Source organism: Ambystoma mexicanum, chromosome 8 (assembly GCF_040938575.1).
Source record: "Ambystoma mexicanum isolate Mex_15411 chromosome 8, UKY_AmexF1_1, whole genome shotgun sequence".
NCBI classification, from domain to species: Eukaryota; Metazoa; Chordata; class Amphibia; order Caudata; family Ambystomatidae; genus Ambystoma; species Ambystoma mexicanum.
In genome coordinates, this window is record NC_090929.1 from 1576140700 (window position 1) to 1576163087 (window position 22388).

Consider the following 22388-nt stretch of genomic DNA (forward strand, 5'->3'; position numbering starts at 1 on the left):
TATTTATTTATTTTTATTTATTTATTTAGGTTGATATTTCTATAGTTTAATGGCCCTTTTGGAGCACGCCCAGACACGCACAGACACATTGCTGTATAGATTACAACCCTCTTCAACATTGCTTCTTAGCTAGGATTGTGCTACATACGCACATACCACATCACGTATGTTTTGGGCAAGAGACAGGGTCAAAACATCCTGAAATTACAGGATTTTAGGTGAATGATTGCAAATATTTTTAGAAGTTGAACCAATGAACCACCGACCCCCCTTGTGAACTGCTCCTCCCAAATAATTTCAAACCTGCTTAATTTACTGTGCCAAAGTATTTTGAAATGCACTAATATCTCAAATCGATGGAGGCATTTTATACCGTATAGAACGGTTTTCAATAAGATTAACTAGCCATAAGTTTCCAAGACTAACATAAAAGAAGAGTGTGATTCCGTCACATCTCTCGAGTAGCGCTGGTGGTCGGGCCGCCTCTGAAGAAATATTTTTTTGGTCACAAATTCGAAAATTTACAAATTAGCCACTATTAAATCTTTTACAAAGTATCCATTGAACACCACCGCTATAATTTGGTGACCATTAGTCTGCAGCAGACACAGCCAGTGCTCCATTGAACACACTATCAATGCAAAGATGTTCAAGGCATCTTAAGCTCCTAGTAGAGAACACGTTTGTCACCTTCAATCTCCTTTAATTTTCTGTTTTTTCCAAGAATTCAGCCATCTTGGCATGTGATCAGCCGGGCGCCCTCATCTGCATCCTACCTGATGGAGCTGGATACATTTAGTTACTATGTTTGAAACTCTGGCTGGCTTCCTGACACAAACAATATCTGAAAGTTTTCTGCTGTAGTGTAAACAGAAGATGGCTGAAGCCCTGCATACAACTGTCATCAAAACAATCCTCACGCACCGGCATGCGACACCCACTTTCACAGTTCTCATATTAGGCCAGGATTGGCCTAATGTGGGAATCGGTGTCAATGCATGCAGTGTGGCACATTTCTGTGGCTAATGGATGATGTTATGTGGGGGTGCCAAGTGTGTTGAAGGGATAGCATGTCTCCTCAACCCTTAAATATTGTTGATTTAATGGAATCTACGTGCGTGCTAAAGCTTTGAACCCTTTACGCAGCCGAGGCCTTTTCACTGTTACACCACTTGGGCTAGGTGTGCAATTTTCAGTCTTGGATGGTGGCAGAAAAAAAGTGTAAGAGCATAGATGGAAATATACAGCTATATGTGATTTCACTTCTTAATTACACATGTTGATGGATCATATAAATGACTCCTTTCCCAGCAATTTGGCACACGTATAGTTTTTGCACTAGCAATTCAGAGCAAATGTTTTTTTTTCTCCACTAATCAGCAAAATTACACTGCCATTAGTTCAAAACCACGCAACATTGGTCCATAGTTGTCTTGCATAAGTGCCCTTTGCAGGATGTTGGTGAACTGTGTAGCTCCACTGCCTTTGTCTTTGCTTACAGTAGCTGATACCTCTGGGCAAGCCAAGGAGATTCCCTTAGGAGCTTCTAGGTAAGTGTTCCCTTCTGCTCCCAATGCATTCCTGATAGCTGAGTGCTCCATTTCTGGGGTGACCTAACTGGGGCCTCTGGGCGAGCTACGCGTTACAAGTAAATAAATTAATAAATACAATATAAGGTGCTGATCGCTCAGCCAACCCCGGCACTCTAAAAGCCTGCTTATAGTGGGCACTGCGCATGGCCAGCAGCAATGAACAGTGGTCTCTTTTTGGAGGAATGCCCCTGTGCAACTGGCTGCCCAGGCCCTCTAAGCAACCTATAGTGGGCAGGTTCTATGTTCTTTCATCGACAGTCATTTTTACGACTGCCTTTATTACAAGTACACAATTACGAAAAAGTTCATCTAAATATTTTCTTTTTGGGGGGTTCGCCCCAAACCGCCCCTCCCCCACCGAATTTTAACTATTTCCGACACCCAACCCCTTATCTGCTCTTTCCCACCCCCACAAAATTTGGATGACCTTTTTCGTAATTCTGTACTCGTAAAACAGGCAGTCGTAAAAATGACTGTCGATGAAACGAAGGTATACCAGCAGGCACTGGCCATAGCTTCGGATCATGACCAGTGGTCACCCTGTCCGGATTATGGACATTGGCCATAAGTTCTTTTTTTTATTGTGTTATAGCCGTCATTACGACTTTTCACATTACACCACATACAACATTATAAAGAAAAAAAAAACAGTACAAAGTCCTCTCATAACTTTACAAACTATACAGTCAGCATTCTCAATGGCCTAAATTCAAACATGTTTCCTGAGATAAAATGTAACTTTCTCAAACGATTTATAGTGAAAGGTTCGAATACAAAAGGATCAAATGCAATAGTTTTGATTCAAAAGGATCGGGAAAAAAAATTCGAATGCACGTTTTTTTTTTTTTTTGGGGTGCCCCCCAAAACCCCAATTTTTGGGGGAAAAACGAGTATTTTTTCCTATACGAAGGCAAAAAAAAATACATTTTAAAAAAGGCATTCAAATTTTTTTTTTCCGGTCCTTTTGATTTGAACCTATTGCAGTTCGAAACAATGGGCCTCATTACGACCCAGGCAGTAAGTTACCGCCTGGGCCGTGACTTTACCACCATGGCGTAAACTACGTTTACGCCATGGTGGTTGGCGGACTTACCGCCCCATTCCGACCTTGGCGGGGCGGTAAGTCCCCAATCCCCATTTACCCTTCCCCATTCCCATTTTTGCTCCATAGGGTATAATGGGAGTGGGGAAGGCGTTAATTACGCCACCGTAAATTACGGTGGCGTAATTAACTCCATTGTCCCTTAGCGCCATGGATTTTAACACCTGCTAAAAGCAGGTGTTAAAAGCGCCATGGCGCTAAGGGACCTCGTACTCTGGCGGTAAGGGTCGGCGCTGTTAACGCTGCCGTTAACCCCTTACCGCCTGGGTCGTAATGAGGCCCAATGTATTCAACCCTTTGACTGGACACCTCCCAAACATTTCAAAACTTCCAATGTCAATAAAGTCTCATGGCCAGAGATGGTTCTTTCGCAGAATGATGGTGGCCACAGCCACCTCCCATTGTCCACACATTTTATACATGTATTTACCACTACTCCCAGGTACCCTGACCATCCTTCATAATATGTCTGAGGGTCGGAGTACCTAATTTCCCACACAATGTACAAACATTATAAACATACTGTTCCGTGTGTCAGACATGCAGAATCTCTCTTGTTGGCAATACATTGAGACAAAACCTGGGGAATTCTGTTCTCAACGAGGGTTAGGAAAACGCCTCAAGGAACCTAACAGATAGCCTTGAGGTTTATCATAAGGTGACAATGACTGGAATAATGTTGTGCTATGCATTTCATTTATAGTACGTATCCAATCCATTCAAGGCTGTTTTGACATGCATACGATTGCATACCAGATAATTTCTCACACATTCACAGTCCTGCTAAATTTCTAGGGCATGTGTTTTTAAACCTTATAGAACATAATTTGACTTCTCTTCTAACGTATCTCTCAAATCTTCGTATAAAGAGTTCTGCCGGGGTACTAGAATCATCTTGTATAATATTACTCTCCACTCTGTGTGGGATCGCAGTGACTGCATGCCTAATTCAGACATTAAGCAGGCTGTTGGCAAACTCTGGGGGCAAGATAAGCACCTGTTTCCATAATTTCCTTTCCATCCTTACCCAATGCAGCGTTTTTATTGCTGGGTTTATATCCAAACCGTAAGTGAGGGAAGGGATTACCTTGCCGATATAAAACTTCATCAATGGTGGCAATGAACATTTACAATAAGGATGATGGAACCAAATCCTGATGGGAAACAACAGAAAGATGGTCGCTACCATAGTCCACTTCTGGGAAACAATTATGCTGGAAAGCAGTAGTAGCAAACAAGAACAGTAAAGTCAAAATATTTTTCAAGAAGACAATGTAAATTGTTGTGAACCATAAATGTAAGGTTTAAGATGTAAACCAAATGCATTTTAAATAATAAAAAAAAAAAATAATAATAAATAAGTATGATTACATGTTTTCATTTGGCAACCCAATTGCATAAGTTTACCTTCCATTTTTGAGATGAGATATCTCTGTGATGGAAAGGACCTCAATTTAAACCCCAAATACAAAACTTCATTAGCCACTGATAAGTCCTGGTCATTTAGCCGACAAATAAATGGAGGCTCTCTCTTCAATGGTCTCTTAAATATGACTATTTTTCATTTAGTGGGGTTTATCACAACGTTGTTCGTCCTTGCATACTCCCCCAAGGTACCCAGCAAAAGCGGGAGTCCTATGGAGGTGAAGTCAAGCAATACAATGTCATTGGCGTAAGCTACCCAATTGATCCTCTCCTTCCCTATTTTCAGACTAACCAAACCACACTCATCCAGGGTGTCTGCCAAATCCACCAGATAGAGGTTGAAGAGGCAGGGAGCAATGTTGTATCCCTGCCTCACCCCCTCCCAGTGGAAATCAGATTAGTCAGGCTTACCTGCAAGTCCAACCGTACCTGTAATTGGGAGAGTACATTTAGCTCTACTATGATTGCCAAGAGCAATAAAGAAAATCCCCATTGTCTTAACTTGCACCACAGCAAGCTCTTGTTGCTGTATCGATAACCTGTGACACGTCAATCCAAGCCCCAAACAAGGCAGGTCCTCCCTTCAAAAAAATGATTCATTTCATAACATACTCATGAATAGACCATTCAAGGATGTTGATAAACCCCTTTAAAAGCGTATTTGGTACTTTGACAAAATACCTCCTTTCTCCACCCAGAGCTCCAGTTCTCTCAATATTATCCCTGCAGAAATGTTGCTATCAACATCCACAAGGGAGATCGGGCAATAGTTTACTGGATGTGCCCGGTCTCCCTTCTTATAAATCGTGATAATGATGGCCCTGCGCCACGACTCAGGTATATACATAGTGCCTTATTTACAGAAGTGCTTTATAATGGCACAATCCCATAGGAAAACTTTCTGTGAATCAGGCTCATAGTCTTCACCTCTTCATTGAATTCAAGTAACAATATTTGTGACCATAATACAGTGTCATATTTTAATATTTGGTTGGGAAACCCATTTGGCCCTGCAGCCCTGGAGAGGGAGGATTTATTTAATCAAATCGTCTATAATGTCGCTTGTGATATTGAACTCCCATTTCACTTTATTCAAGGGTTATCCAATTAATGAGGAGGATGATTTATATAGAGACAAGATGTTCCTGCCAAACTGCATTTTGTATTACATTACTCTGTAAACTACATTGGCTAGTGCCCATAGAGTTAATGAGTGACCACAAATTCCTGGAGTTAGCCCGGCCCACTGCCCTCAGCATCTGTTCTCTGTCATTCTGGAGATGCAGGTGCTTCTGAGACTTGGACCAGTTTTTATTCTCCAATCACAGTTTTCTCAATTCTATCATATATTCTTTTCTAGGCAGAGATTTATGTTTTAACATCCGGATGTCTCTCCTCAACTCACTTTTCCTACACCACCTATTTTCATCAAATGTATACCTATGCTCCAATTTTGATTGACTACCCATTGTTGTCGGCGGATTAGCAGTTCACAAAAATTCTACAAAGGTGATGGGATTACACATAGATCTTAATTCAGGTTCCGCTGAGCTATCAATAGTTCTCAGCAGGATATGTTTCAATTCAACCCCACCTCCACAAGGTTTTACCACTCTATTTCTGCCATTATTCACACTTTGGTCCCCTGCCTGACTCTTTTCTTGATTTTGAATTGGATGAACAAAAGCCTCGACAAGCATGTTATGATCACAACTGCCCCTCGCTTTCAAACAGAAATGGGTACATTTTGTGAACATATCCTTTGACGAAAATAAATGATCAATCGTCAAACCCGACACTCCTCTAGTCCAGGTTAAAGCTGGAGGCACATCCCCCCGCCCCCTATATTCCTTGTCTGGGATTACATTTCCTTCACTGCGATTCCTGGTTTAACTTTACCATATCTTCCATTTGAGTACAGGTCACTTTCCAATTGCTAGACTGTGAATCCTCACTTGACTTCGCCATCATAGGACCCTTCTCTTTTCTTTGTAAACCTGTATCTGCTCCTATACTCACTCAACCAGCTAATCCATTGCTTATTGTCGGTTGGTTGAGAACTATAGAACCCAATAGATGTTTTTTTCCCCCGCAAAAATATTGAGCCAACTTTACAGGTTCTTGAGGGCTCGCTGTTTATAACCCCACACTGGCGCACATGATTACTAGACTATTCTTGGTCAGTCTTTCCTCTGGGCTCCTTTCTTGTACCTCAATCTGCGGACGAGCAACTTTTACTCGGGAACCATTTTCATTGTACGTTTTCTGCTCCACGTTCTTTAATTTCCTTGATTTTTACGTTGATTCCTGCTTTCATTGATTAATGGTAAATTGATTGCACGTACAAACTGTGTTGTACCTCCTTCTGTGTCTTCTGGACTCTCTGGTGCTTTGTTTTCTGTTCTGTTTAGTTTTTAAAATGTCTTTCTCCCCTCCAACCTCTAGGTTTTTCCTTTTTTTGCTCTTACTTCTACCATTGATCTTAAGTGATTTAAGCACAATTTCATTATTTACTTCGGAGGACAAGATTTGAGTTGGTGGAACAGCCTCCTTATTTTGTGCAATCTGATCCTCAGAAATGTGTGCTAAACGCATATATTCGTCCAGAATGGATTCTGATAACAGGGTGTCGTCGAATATTTGGACCATGCTCTCCTGGCCCCATTAACTACTACTGCCCCAACTCTATTATGATGTTGTACCTCCTACATTAATGATTTTACATTCTCATTCAAGGTCTCCATTTGGATATTTAAGGCTGTACACTTGCCCTGCAAGTCTACGACCACCGAAGGCTGCTGTTTGATGTCAGCTTTTAAACATCTCAGTGTGTCAATCAAGTTAGAATTCACCTCAGTCTTCAGACCAACTATTGAACTTTCACACTCACTTCTTTAGTTAGTTCCATCAATAATCCTGTATGTGATTGCACGTCTCCTCTCAGCAATTCGAACACATTCACTAACGAGTTCAGGACATAGTTTAAAGCTGAGAGGGTTACATTGCTTGTTTCTTTACGGCTCTTATAGGGTACCTCTGCGTGGCCCGAAATGATCTTTCTTGTTTATCGTAAGGCTCCCTGGCCTTCCTCTTGTGAGTCCAAAGATGGAACTAAAATGGGACTTAGCGACAGTGCTGCCATGGGCAACGCCTGTGGGCCAATCAAATCTATCACCCCTGCCGATGTTATCTTTTGGGAAATTATAAAGCTGTCTAGAATTAGGCAGCTCTGGCCCAATGATTCCATTGCATTGCTTGTGACATACAAATCTGCATCTCCCAAACTCTGACATTTCCTCTTCGAGAATAAATCTGTTATGGTTTTCTTCATGGAGGTAGCCATCAGAGTGTATTTGAGACCCTTTACCTGGGCCTCCTTTGAGCTCAGGATGTTGGGAGATGAGACGGTTACCTCCCCCGCTCATCCTGCACGTTTGGTCTGGAGGTTGAAGAATGCCGACTAACAGGGACTATCTCTATTTGCGCCAGCCATGCTATTTGCTGGGATTTCACTGTTGGTTTAAAATGACTCCTTATTGGCTCACCGATTGGGACTGAGTCATCCAATTCAGGTATCCGTAAGTCATCCAACAACAATCTACTTCTCAAATTATATATATGTGACATATTCATGTTCTTCACAGAAGTGTTAAAACACAGATTTTTTAGTGATATTTTGATTTTCAAATTGTCAGTATATGTCATATATGTATGTCATATATGTCCGATGCCTTCAATGCTGACAAGCCGGGAGTCACACCACAATTTTAAGCAGTCGTGTCCATGCCTTGTCCAAAATGAAAGAAGAGGAAAATCACACACGAATACTTTGAGCATAAAGAGTATCAGCTCTCCAAATCAAAATATATCACTCCAAAGTGAATACAAGTTGCAGGTTACACTGGTACTCACAGGATCGTTGGACCTACGGAAGTTCTCCGGATCTTCTGTATGAACAGGGCTATTCCACCTCAGACACCACCATACGCATTGCTCCTCAAAACTTCTCCTCCATGCACCCAGGAACACCAAGAACACTCTCACTCACTCTGCGACGCTCCGTGTCCGGTTTGAGTTTTACCTGATCGGTCCGCCTCCTCCAAGAAACAACAATGGTGAAAATTGTGAAATAACTGCAGCTGGGCAGGGCTCTGAGCACCAAGAACACTCCAATTCATTCTGACTTTGGTCATATTCCAGACCCTCCAAGGAACCCGTGGTGGACACTGGAAATCGAATGGCATATATCCATTTGTCACTGTGCCTGGGTCATGACTCTTGGCCTTCACCTTTGCCTTCGAAATTCACCTTTATTAAGCAGTAGACATGGCCTCCAGACATCACCAGCGGACCATTGCCTCCCGAAGGCCTGCATGGATGGCCAGTGGCCTTTGGCCCCCTAACCACCGAAAGTTGCCAAGGGCCAGTTCCTCCAAAAGAGACCACAGCCAAAGACAGCAGTGATGGTCAGTGGCCCCTGGGCCTGTGCCAGAAATGTGGTCATACTCAGGGCCCCCCAAGCCCTGCAAAGTGTCCAATGGCCACTTCACTCCCCATCCAAAGTGGCGAAATGCCTATAGCCACAGTGGTCCCGATGTATGAGATGAGCCCTTCAGCCGTATACCGGGCATCCACTTTCACACATTGGGGAACCCAGGTCATCACCATCTTCATAAGTCACTTGTGTCTCAAGACTTGAGCTAGGTCTAAGACCTATCATGAGTCCACCAAACCAGGTTATGACCTGAGAACCCTGTCTCGGGCCTTTTGGAAGCTTACAGACCCAATGGCCAAAACATTCTTTTATGAGGCCATATTTCACCCTAGGCTTTATATTCCAGTCCTTTGGAGACACTATCGCCTCCCATAGGGTTAAAGGGCACATGATCCAGGTGCATCGGCTGCCCAGCGGAACTGTGTGCTTGTGTCCGAATGCAATTTGATGAGGGTGCAATAGCCCATCTTTTTTTTGATTTTTACATGAATAAAATTATGCAGTTAATTATTTTCTGAAAGGCAGGTCTGTTGGTCAGGCCCCCCCTTTCATAAAGGCTCCATTGCCAACATTAAAGTTAACATGTGCCCTTGCTGTAACCAGTTTCCTGATATCTACCGAACCAGCTCTGCAGTGGCACAGAGCAGGTTTAAAGGTTATATGTGCATTTCTGACTGAAGCTGGAACACAATGTTCCTGCAGGTGTGGCTTTTTAATCTTCTGTACCTCTGATCTAAATTGTACACCTTACTCAGTCTGGTGATTTATACATCTTTAAATATAAGTCATGTCCCCTCCATTTCCTGTGGGAAAGATACTCTGGGTGTGATGTCATAAGTCAAAGGGCACTTGTTACGTCTACAGGATTTGGACCCTTTACAGGAGGCTTGCTTTGAACCAATCCGCTGTGGTAGTTTGCCATTAAAAGGAGAGGAGAACCCCCGCATTCTTGTATTGATCTCTGCACTCTAAGAAGAAGAAGAATTCATCTGCACCGCCAATGGGAATACTGTCTATCCCAACGCCCTCTGCCAGTGGGGTGAAGACAGAAGCATCCAGGGTACGGGTGAGTGCAGTCCCCTAACCGTGCCCAGGGAACAGTGTTGGTGACTGCTGCTGAACATAGACCTCTCTGTGCTCACTGCACTGTTACAAGGCTCCTGCCACTCGAGGTAATGGAACCCCTTTAGGTGCCAGGCAAGCTCCCTGGAGTTGGAGTGCAGCAGAAGGAGTCATCTTGCCCTTCAAGCCAATAAGGGAGACACAGTAATGCTTTTGGCACTCTGCAAACTTCAAGCTGTTTACCTGCATTGTAGAGCCGTCCAAGCATTGTTTCACACCAGTGAAGTGCACCAGTGCTGTGACTCGAAGGCCAGCTCACCGCCGTGGAAGCATTTGACTTGCTTCTTCTCGAACAGTGACATTTTGAATATGCATGGCTATACTCAGTGACCTCATTCGTTAACCAATGTGTCCATTGTGAGCCTTATATTCAGACATACTGGTTCATTCTTAAACAGATTGATGTATTGCTATGTAACTACTAAACTATAGTATTTCTCCTAATTAGCTAATTTTCTATCCATCGGTAACACCATAAATATTAGTATCTACTAGTTAGGTTTCCCTCAAAATTAGGCTATTACTAAAAGTACATATTAACTCAACCTTACCTCAACTCATTAGGCAAATGTAACTGTTCTCCTTTGGTTTACAAGTGATCTCAAAAAGATGTTTAAATACGTGTGGGTGTACAATGATAATCAATCAGTCAAGTTAATTACATTCCGTTCTCATCTTCATTGATCTATTAATAGTCCAGCACTTATGAAGGCTGTAAACGCTGAAATGTAAAACATTATACAGCTTGGGTGAAGCAGGACGGATTTGCACCAAACTTGCATGTGCAGCAGCCACTTGATCTCGAAAGCGTACTTTTGCAAATTTGGTGTTAATCCGTCCAGTGGATGTTTTAAAAACGTTTTAAAAAATGAGGTAATATCTAGGCAAGGCCACTTCCTGATTCGGTGTTCATGGATGCCTTTGGGCCAATCAGAGAGCCACGTGATGTCCACTGACATCGAGCGAGGGATGCGATTGATCAACTAAGGAACGTGAACTTTGTCACAATATTATGAGACGGCTTACATGTTGGGTACGCGATCGGCGTCGGTTGTTCGCAGACATCAGGGCATAAAAAGGGTTACATAAACACATCTGTGGTTGTGTTGAGAATGAAAAAGTCCCTGAGGAAGGTAGGAAAGAGGAGAAAAGTGCATAATATTGGTGTTTTGGGATACAAACACCTTTGCGCATGCTGCTGTGTTCTTGGTCTTTTTCCTATGATTGTGGCTGTCAGGAAGGGGGCCGCAAACAATTTGTAACATTTGCAGGCATAACTGTATTTACTATGGTGGGAGTGTGTGACATACTTTTCATGATTTCTTTATGTATGTTGATTGTATGTCTGTCGGCGTATATGTTGGCCTGGGTTTTATTGTTGTAGTCAATAGGGTGGTCACAAGGGATGAAATATCAGATAGACATTGACAGCCACTGGCCATGGGCACAGGGGATCATCTGTGTTTGTTTGTTGAGTGTTAGTAGCCACTGGCCATGGGCATAAGGGACAATAAATGGAGTTGAGGTTAGCTGTGGGCATGGCAAGTTTAAAATCTTGAAGAATCAATATGAACAGGTTTGCCATTGGGGTGCTGGAGTGTGGGTATGGTAGTAGTCAGAGTAAGTGTGGGATGCCCGGAACACTGGCCACCAGGGATGATAAATGAGATTGATATTCGCAGCCACTGCCCATGGCATACGATTCTGGGCTGTAGATGTACTATGCTCCAATATCAGATTTTTTGTTGACAGTTCTCCCTCCCCCACTACAGCTGACTCTGCCTTTGCATAGGAAGAGAGGAGAATGCAGAGGATTTGCACTTTGCACAGTTCTAAATAAATAGAATTAATTATTTCAGCATACATTTCATCTTGAAAATATCCAGTCTATACTATGGCTCTTCTCTGTGGCATTAACTGTTTGATGTCACTCCAGGCAATAGTACCTTGAATGTATACTATGATCCGATGTGGCTCTGCACCGATTCAAACCACTATCAATATTCCCAACTAATATTTAACTTTACCAACGTAATCCCACTTTAAAGTGGCAGCCAACATGTTGTCAGTTTTGAATTTCCTTTTTCATTGTAAAATTGTATGGGCTTGAAAGAAAACACACCTCACCTTGTATTTGATATATAAATGCGGAAACGGGGAATTTGGATATTAGTAGCTGTGCCTCTAATTTCGAAACATACCCCTCTGCATTCCCAGTCTTTCCCTTTTTCCAGATTTTACCCTGATAAAAGGTGAACAATTTTAGGTAATGGTTCGAGGTTTCTTTTGATTTACCTTTTTAAAATGCAACTTCTGATTTTGGGAAAACCAGCTAGGGACCCAGTCGGCCAGGCGTCATCTTGTCAGCAAAACCACAATTATAGTGGCCTTTCTGGAATTAGTCACTGAGCCCTCCCTTGTCATCCCTCTATGGATTTCTCTGGCTTCCTTCTTATCAATGGACAGGAGCCAGTCACTGTCTCCTGTCCATTGAAAAGAAGGGACTGGTCTAGCATTTGCTAAGAGTCAATTCTCTTTCTCTACCTTCTTCCAGTTTGTTCCCTCCTATCTATTCCTCACCCAATATTCCATAATCTGCACTTCTGCCCTTCTGGCCTATATGTATGCCATTATATTCCATCTAAATCCACATATGGCTTGTCAGAGGTGTGGTTTTCTCGTCCCAAGGGTGGAAGGAAAGCCCTCCCTATTGGGAAATCCCTATTTCATGTTATTCTTGCTCTAATTTCGGATCCATCTTTGCTACATTGGCCAAACTCATATAATTATTTTCTGCACATCGTGATGAACATTTTGATATATTACATGATATGACATATGATATGATAAGTCGCCTGTACACAAGTGTTTCTAGGCACGACAAGACAAGGAAGAGAGGATGGAGGGAGGACAAAACAATGATGTTACTAGGCCTTGTGGCATTCAGATCGCGCAAGTGTTGGGACAGGGGTAGAGGGGAGAAGTGCCAGGGGGCATTGATGATATTTCTGATAATTTTGATGATTTTATGAATATTTAGCAAATTAAGTACATTTTTAACATGATGGCATATAGTTCCATTTTAATGTTCTGATACAGCTTGCTTCTAGCTACAATATATCATAAGCTCAAATAAATCCAAGTTTGCATGATGATACAAGGCTTAATTGTATGTTTACATATTTCATGTGAGATTTGTGTTCATTTAAATGCATTGGGATTTCTTGGTTGTATTATTGTAGCAGTATTTCTCAAGAGGGCAGAGACAGCATGTTGTCTAAATATTCTTTCTCCATGTTCTCACTATTCCCAGGTTGTACATATCTTGAGTGACTTTTAACAACTAATCCAAGGCATTTTGCAGATGCTGTGCATTTAAATGTTAGTGACCTCCTCTGATGAGCTCTTCATAGGCTAATGGATTCAGTTCATGAGTTGGTGTACAATTAAGCATGTGACATCTCTTTGAAACAAGGCCTGGTGCCGTGTGTGCATGCCTGAAGACAACGAGCCTCATTACGAGGTTGGAGGTAGCCTTGCTGGTTTTACCAGCAAGGCTACCTCCAAACTCACATCCGGGTCCGGCACCCACAAATGGGCAATTACCGGGCTATTCCGTCCCGGCTGGACTCAGTAATTGCCCTTTCACGGAAGCCGGGCCCGGTACATCCCCATTCCCATTGACACTCTTAGGGAAGCCCCATAGGGCTCAATGGGAATGGGGAGGGTGGTAGCACTGGTACCGTTAATAGCGGTACCGGTGCTACCATCATTCTCTGCACGCGGTCAGACCTGGTAGCTGCAAGGGCACCCACAAGCAGAACCCCTACTATGGCGGTATGGTAGCAAGAGTGCCGGTAGCGATACCGGCGCTGTTGTTGCTTTACCACCATACTTGTAATGAGTCCCAATGTATAGTGTTTACACTGAAACCTACAATCTGAAAGCCTTCATTCAATACAATGGAGGAGGATATCGGATAATATTTAAATGCCATCTGGCATGATTATAACATGTAATTATTTTCTGATTTTCTGATTCATTCTTGGAAATCAAAGGGCTGTTCAGTTCAAACATTACAGTTCGTTGCTCAAAGCTGCCTTTCAAATGCACAAAACCTGTGCTTCACGTTTTAGGGTCAGGATTTCACACATGACATGGATATGTATTGCAAAGAGGGCCCTTCTTATTTTATTCATTTTCAGGCTCTTCATAATTATATACAAAATGTGCTACATGTGTACTATATGTTTGTTATAATATTTGTGTATGCCACGCTGTTGTTGTATTAACACATTCTAATCATTGGCTCATGGGGAAAAGCTAAATTGGATTAAAAAATCCAAGTTTTAATTTTACTATTACTCCATTTTTTGATAATGAGAGGTAGATTAGTAGAACTGTTAATATTAAAACATTTTACTGTGAGTGTTAGTACATTTTTTATAATGATTGGTATATGTTGTATATACCTATATAAACCTTACCTAGTACTAAGATAGCCTATGCTTATCCTAAGAGTAACGTATTTAAAGCATAATTGTGTTACTTAGTTTGTTTGTGTGTTCCTTTATGTTTTAAAGTAGCTAGATACTTATTGGCATATTCAAATTGTATATTACTGTAAATATGAATTCAGTAAAGACTACACTTTGGTTTAAGAATATTTAGTAGGTATTTTTCAGTTTTGCTCTCCTCCTTTGCTTTTTAGTAATGGAAGTGCAGTTACATTCAAACCAACCACTTCTAAGTTTTACATATGCAGTATATTGTGCTGAAGTGGTGTGCTATATTATCTCTGCTGTGGTGAATGTGTTTCTACCAAACACATGTTTGTGTCTGTGTGAGGTTAGTGAGTGTTATTTTTAGTTACAGCTCTGTTGTATCTTAAAATCATTAAAAAAACATTTTGGCCATGTGAATTTACTTGTAGAGAGATTGACTGAATTGCAAAATGAGCACAACATGACATGATTTGCAACTTGGATAAATTGTTGAAATGGCGTTGTGTAACAATTTGATATAGATTCATACACAAATCCTTCATTGGGAACATGCTCTTGGGAAACATTGTTGTATGTTTCTAAGTGTATGAAATCTGCAGGACTTGATTTACCGGGCTGTGTCCTCTCTCTAGTGCTTCTAAGAAGTACATTAGGAATTGTTGGGGAACCAGCTGTGTGTTTCCAGTGAATTTCACAACTATTGTGGTCCAATTCATGTTTTACCCCTGATACACTGTAGATAGTGTCAGGAATGTTAGTTGCCTTTTTATGAGGATGAATCAGTTCTAAACATAGAGCTCTTCTGAGCCAAGTAAGTAGATATTATCCACAATTGGAGAAATTGGAGTAGTAGATTGATTGCTTCATTTGCATCAAAATTCCCTCAAGCTAGGTTTTGAAATTTAAAAGCATCTGAAAATTTGGCAAGTGGGTGATTTAAAGTAACTGCATTCGTTTTTTTCTTTTTTATGGGTATTATGTAGGAGATCGGATACAGCTTCATTCTGTGTTATTTGCCCTTTTAAAGGTTTTCTTTTTTCAGGTACAGGATGCATATCCATGTATTGAGTGTATTCAAAGATGCAAGGAATGTCAGCTTTGACTTTGTTTGCATCAAGGCTTAGTAAGAATAGACCAGTATGCAAGCTTGAAATTGCTATGTAACTCATGTCTTCTTTGAACACTGTGCTGAAGATTTCTACAAGTGCATGGTCATGGGTTAGATCTTGTGACTTGTGAATTGCAACGGCATATGCAAAAGAGAGACAGAATGGTTATCTGTGTGCATACATATCTTTAAAAAGAAGGAAATGTGCTGTATTTCTTTACGTTTGTCAAAATAGATGAGGATACATTGGATATTATTTTCTGTTTTGATATGTTTAAAACCCAATTGTTACAGTTGCTCCATTATCTAAATTATGCACTACATCAAGGTTGTATCTTAGCCTCACTCTGCAGTCTATATTATGTTATGTTAAGTTTTCTTATACCACACACCATTACCATTGGCATAGTCTCCAGGCAGAGATGGAATTTTAGTACTCTTTTCTGCAAGGTTGAGTCAGAGAATGTTTTCAGATCTCCCGTACCAGACTCTACCTGTTATATGATCGGCAGTATTGATATTGATATTCATATTTTATTTCTATCCCACTTGTACACAAGTGTTTCAGAGCGCAAACATTCTTTTCTCTAAAATACTTTACAATGCAAGAAAGATGCAACATTTTTGTGAAAGACATTTATCAGATGATATGTCATCCCAGAGGTCTTTTAGCTCGGTTTTATCAGCTTTGGTGAGATAGGCTGCGACACACCTTGCAACTGCAGTTGAGCTGTCTGCAATGTATTGAATGTCTATATTAGCATTCCACAAGAGGGCAATGAGAGGATTGTAATCATTGTTGTACTTGCATGCTTCATCTCTTTTAATTTTATATGTGTTTTGGGGAGATTTCACGCTGTGTCTAAAAGAAGACATGGTGAAGTGTTTCCCTTTGCTTCTGTATTGATGTTGGTATTATTTGCCATACTTATGTCATTGCAAAGATAACATTTTAGTACACAGGTCCTTATTTATGTCTTCTCTAGTAATGCAACAGGTACTATACTTTTCAATAAATTATAAAACAGTGTCATCACTGTCATGGACAACTTTGGGAGCATTTCTATTCACCAAAGCATGTAAATATGTGGTGCTCCACTAGACTGTTATTCTTTTCTCCAAAAGAAGTGCTGTGTTTCTCCTAGTGGAGGGTATTTTTTTTATTGCAGATGAGGTGTAATTTGTCAATTAAACAATGCCGGTCAAGTGGCATAGCGAGTAGAGCGCTCGCTTTGACATCAGTGCAGAGCCTGCGAACGCAGGTTCGAATCCCGGCAGCGCCAAACTCAGCGTTTCATCCTTCCGAGGTCGATAAATGAGCACCACACACCGTGGGTAATAATAAGCAGCGCTCAGATACCTGAGGGTTCGTAGCGCTATATAAATGCCAAATTTATATTATTATTATTATTAATGGTATGTTGAAACATTTACAGGACCTAGAGAGCAGAATTATCCTGTGCTTTATATGTCTATTCCTTTTTTATTTTGGTTCGCAGTATGTAGGAAGTCATGTAAGTCATCCCCTGCATATTCTGCACAGCTGAGTCTAATGAACCATGTGGGGGGTCCTAGATTCCTTAACATGCAGCAAAATCAGTGTGACATCAGCACCAGTATTCTTTTGTGGCAGGCACATTTGCCAAGAGATTTGTAATACCTTATTTCAACACTTCATCTCTGTCTTATGTCTTTTGAAGAAATTCACTAGCTACCATGTTTGTAAAGTGGGTTCCACTATTGAGTGTGTGTTCAACTCCATAGCATAGAGTTGCTGGTTCAATTTCAAACAAAACAAGGACAACGTGTTGAATATTTTGACAGTATCTTGGATCTTCAGAATACATTCTGAGACAAAGATACTCTGATGTACTGATTTTGACAGGTATTTCATCATGTTTTCATGTTTTACTAACTCACTGTACTTTGTTCACATTCTCCCTCTTCCTTTCCTTCCCCACTTCCTCCTCCCTTTTTCATCCTCATAGGCAAATTGTTCTACATGCTGTTTTACTGGTTTAATTCATATATTGTTATTGCTTCTACTGTTTCATGTTCTATGTATTCTTGTTGTTAAACTGTAAAGCGCTTTGGATTAAAGCGCTCTATAAAAACAATAAATATAATACAGATACAATGTTTTCCTCATTTTTCTGTAGGCAGGAGTAGCGGAAAACAGTGTGCTTCTTAACTCTTTTCCAATAAGTTACATTGGAGTCCCTGTGTCTTGACACACTTGCTATGTTTATAATCTATTTTCCATGGTGTCTCTGAAATGTAGTGGATGGATTGTGTACTGGTCAAGAATCTCATCCATATTGCTAGGATCAACATGTTCAAATTGGCCAGTTCATGGTGTATCTTCATATATTTCGTTTCTTTCTTTTAAAATGCTATATTATGATTAATATATATTTCTAGTATTCATGGTTCTATTTGAGAAACTGTGTGGCTTCTTTGACTTTATTCAAGTCAACTAGTTGCTGCCAAATGTGTTTAACTTCTGTTGGAATACCATTAACTAGGCCAATTAATTGTTGATGTACTGATCATCCTAATTCTAGTGTTTCAACATTTTCTTTGAGGTCTAATCATAAATATACTACATTGCCATGAATGTCTTTAGGTAATACTGAGAGAGGCAATTTGGAAGTCGTGGGCTGTAGTTTTATTATAGTTTGGAATGGGTATGTTGTTTGAATTGCAATACTCCCATATAGATTTAGTTGTTCATATATTTCTAAGTTATTATTGATTTATTGAGATGGCATTTGGTTATCGTCAAGCTTATTATTGCAGTATGTGCAAAGTATTAAGGGGTCTGTTATTTTATATTTATTCTCTGCTGTTAGATACCAGGTTTGTGATTCCTCATTGTCTTCAATTTTGTAGGACATGTCTACGGTTTTTGTACTTTGTTTGTATAAAGTTCTGCAACAACAGACACATACGTTGCCTGCAATTTCTGCAGAGGTGGATTGAAACTTTGCTATTTATTTTTTGCATGGTTTTGAAAGAAGGATTTTGGTTGGCACTTTCTAAGTTAGTTGTATCTTGTACTTGTACTCAGTTCCATAATGTTTACCTTGTACATCTTCTAATTGTCACAGGACTTCTTGTGCTGTTCCAGTTACCCAACTTTTATTGAGTTTTTTTAATTTTAGAGTGGGACCTTTACCAGTGTATCATTCATGCACAAGGGTGTGCATTGTAGAATGGTGTATTTCTAACATTTTATGAGATGAAAGATGCTTTTACAAGATGCTCCTGAAATCAAGCCAAATTCGTAATAGTATCTCCTACTATTTCATAGCCTCTTCCTTTTGTACCTATGGCAATTGGATGTGTTGGCTGTTTGCTGTATGCGTCTTCATTGAAGTATAGTTCTGTGCTGCTGGTGTAACACCATTCACCTGCACAGAAGTTACAAAAGATATCTATGTTGTCATTGCATCTGTTTTGATGTTTTGTTTGTAGTTTAAAATCTTTTTGTTAATGGGCTTAATGTGCTTAAAACTAATATAAATTGTTTTCTTTTTAGTTTGAATGTGTTGTCAATTAGGGCTGCTATGGCCAATTTTCTTTGTTAATTTACATGTAAGAAACGTGGCTTCACCTTTTTAGGAGATTGCTGAGGACTCTGAGGAAACATGTTTTGTTAAATTGATTTTTAGAATGTTTTATTGGGACTACATTGACATTTGAAGAAATGAATTATATGACTGTTTTGTTCGTTGGGGGTTCATTTTCTTTTGAAATTGTTCTCGGAGATATGTGTTTTCTTTGTTGATGGAGGTGGAGAAATAACAGTTTTGTTAGTGCTTAATGTTACTTGTTCTCCTGGTAGTACATTTTCTATGAACTCTTTTAATGGAGGGTAATTGTATGACTCGTTTACCTGCCCAATGTTTCTTTGTTTCCTACAGCGTTGGGTTTTAGTAGGCATTTTTTGTATCTGTTGGAGAAAAGAAAGAATAGTTACATTAAGTTGAATGAAGTGTGTATTTTAATGATGGTATTGATTTTTGGAATATAGAGATGCTTTTGTTTGCAAGATAATGTTTAATGTTTGAATGTGTACATGAATTTTGATTGGGCACTAAAATGAGGAAGAGGAATGTGGAGCAATGATATGGATTATTATTGGGTACTTGTATGAGAAAGAGTGATATTGGAGTAATGATATGGATTGCTATTGCATAGTGGTATGTGAAAGAGGGATGCTGAGGTCATGAAATGGGTAATTATTGGAAACTGGGATGAGGAAGTTGGGTGTAGAGCTAAAGCTAATGATTATGATTTGGAAGCGGGTGCAGGAATAGGGATGTAGAGGTAATGAGAATAATTATAATTGAGATTTAGTAACATGTATTACTAGTGGTGTGTTGGAATGATGAAGAGGGGTGAAGGGGTATTGATAATGTTTATTATTGTGTAATGGGAAGAGGTAGAGGAATGTGAGAGTAACACAATGGATGGCTATTGGGTACTCGGATTAGGAAAAGGGATGTAGAACTAATGTTATGGATTATGCGCAGGTTCAGAAATGAGAGACGGACAACACTTTTGTAGGGTTTTCAACTCCACATTCTCCAAGTTATCTAAAGCAAAAAGGGTGGGCTGTAGGCCTGTCTGCCCTTATCCTAATAAGAAAGTTCCTACCTATGAAAATAAGGCTAAAGCAAGCTCACCTTGTGTCCAGATTGTATTTCACCATCACACAAACATATTCAAAAATGTTTGTACTAGATAGAGCAGCCTACCTGCAAATACAGGCTTATCTAGAAACAAACAATCTTCTGGGACTAAGACAATCCGGCTTCTGACCTAGACATGGCACGGAGACTGCCCTAATAGATCTCACTACTCAGATTCAAATTTTAAAAGACAATGGCAAACTAGCACTGCTCTTATTGCTTGATCTGTCAGCAGCTTTTGACTTGGTCAACCACCAAACGCTTTGCCACCACCTGAAATCTACAGCTCACTTTTCTGACGCAGCCACTGCCTGGATCAGCTCCTTCTTGGCTAACAGAACCATAAGGGTCTTTTCTCCTACTGACTCGGCTGAACCCTCACCAGTCCTGTGTGGTGTCCTGCAAGGCTCTTGTGTGTCCCCAAGCTCTTGTGTGTCCCCAATGCTCTATAATGTATTTTTGAAGCCCCTTTTCGATATCCTTGACTATCTGGGTGTCACGTGTACTAATTATGCGGATGACACCCAGATACTCATTCCTATCTCTGTCGACTATGAAACTGACAGCAAAACCCTCAATGAAATATACGCAGTAATACAAGCGTGGATGGCACACGATGGACTTTGTCTCAATGACGAAAAAATTGAGTTGATTATCCTTGATTATCCTTCACCAAACAAACCAATGCAGTAGCGTCTTCAGCCGCCTACACATGTAAACTTATTACCACATGTAGGCCGTTTATCTCCATCCTCAACTTCCCAACTGCATTACTCTTGCTAGAACGTTAGTCTTGTCCAAAGTAGATTATTGCAATGCCTTCTGCTTAGGCACTAGCCGCAAAAAAAATATTCACAAACTACAAGTAACTCAAAATAACGCCATTAGGGCAGCCCTCAACATCCCTAAGAAGTCGCATATCTCTGAGACTAGACGTAATCTGCATTGGCTCCCTATAGAGCACAAAATATCCCTCAAAGCTCTTGCCCTTACCCACAAAGCCAGGGCTAAACTCGCACCATCCTACATCTCTAACCAACTTACCCCACACACATCTACAAGACCACTTAGAACAGCTCAAGTTAACACTATGTCTATACCAAGATTCAAACTCCATAACTCGAGAGGAGTTAGTTTCCCTGTGCAAGCCTCAAAGCTATGGAAGACACTACCTGTTCCAATCAGGTCTGTAACTTCCTTCAACCTATTTAAACGCAACACCAAACGTTGGCTTCATGACCTGGACACATTGACAGCTTAACATCCTAGAGCTTAGATTTACTGCTTACCCACTGCACATATTGTAAATAATATTACTATCTGTCTCACCTTCGGCCCACAGTCTTAATTGCAACATGTATGCTTGTACCTGTAATACCAATGTATGTATTTATTTGTAACCGCAACTATTGTAACTGTTGCCTACTGCTTGCTAATGTAACTGTACTCTTATGTAACATGATCAAAAAACGGACACGCCCGTATGCCCCTGGGCCTGGTTGCGCTTTATAAATAAACCAAATACAAAATACAAATACAAATGTCTATGGTTCCAACTTAACGAAAAGAGTCTGAAAGTTCAAATAGGTATTTACACTAAAGGCAATTCTTGTATTCAAGAGTTGGCTCCCTTCCCCTGAATCAATTAGGGAAGCCTGTATGAAATATGTTGTTCCAATAATGTTAAAGGAATTAAACAGTTCTTCTCTACAAAGCGTCCTCTTTGGCAAAACAAAATGTCGCATCCATAGAATATTGTTTTCAGAATAACTAAATATTTTTTTTCACAAAATACTTTTCTTAGGATGACAAAACCAAATGTCTCTTTCGTAGAACACTGTTCTGTGAATGGCAAAACTGCATGTCTCTTTCATAGAACACTTTTCTCTGAATGGCAAAACCACATGTCTTTTTCATAGAACTCTTTCTCAGGATGGCAAAGCCTTTGATATACTGGTATACTTTCCTGCCAGGAATATCTATTTAGCTGCAGAAAGAAAACTTCATGATATCCTGATTTACTGTCCTGCCAGGAATATCTCTGTAACTGCAAACTTCTTTCCACTTTAGTTATCATACAACCACACTTCTTCGATAACACAACCTGTTGACTTCAGTGGTTACTTGCATCATTTCCCCTATGCATACATCTCATATCTGAGGGGCTGTACAAGTTCTGCCTGTCAACCTTTCTTTCAATTTCTCTTGGCTCTTGGCAATGCTTGTTTCGAATTTCCCCCAACTGACATCTTAAGTAAGGAGAACTTCACAACATTGGTTTCTTAATCACAATATCTCTTGACTTATGGCAACGCTGGTTCCAGGTATCCTCCAACTGACAT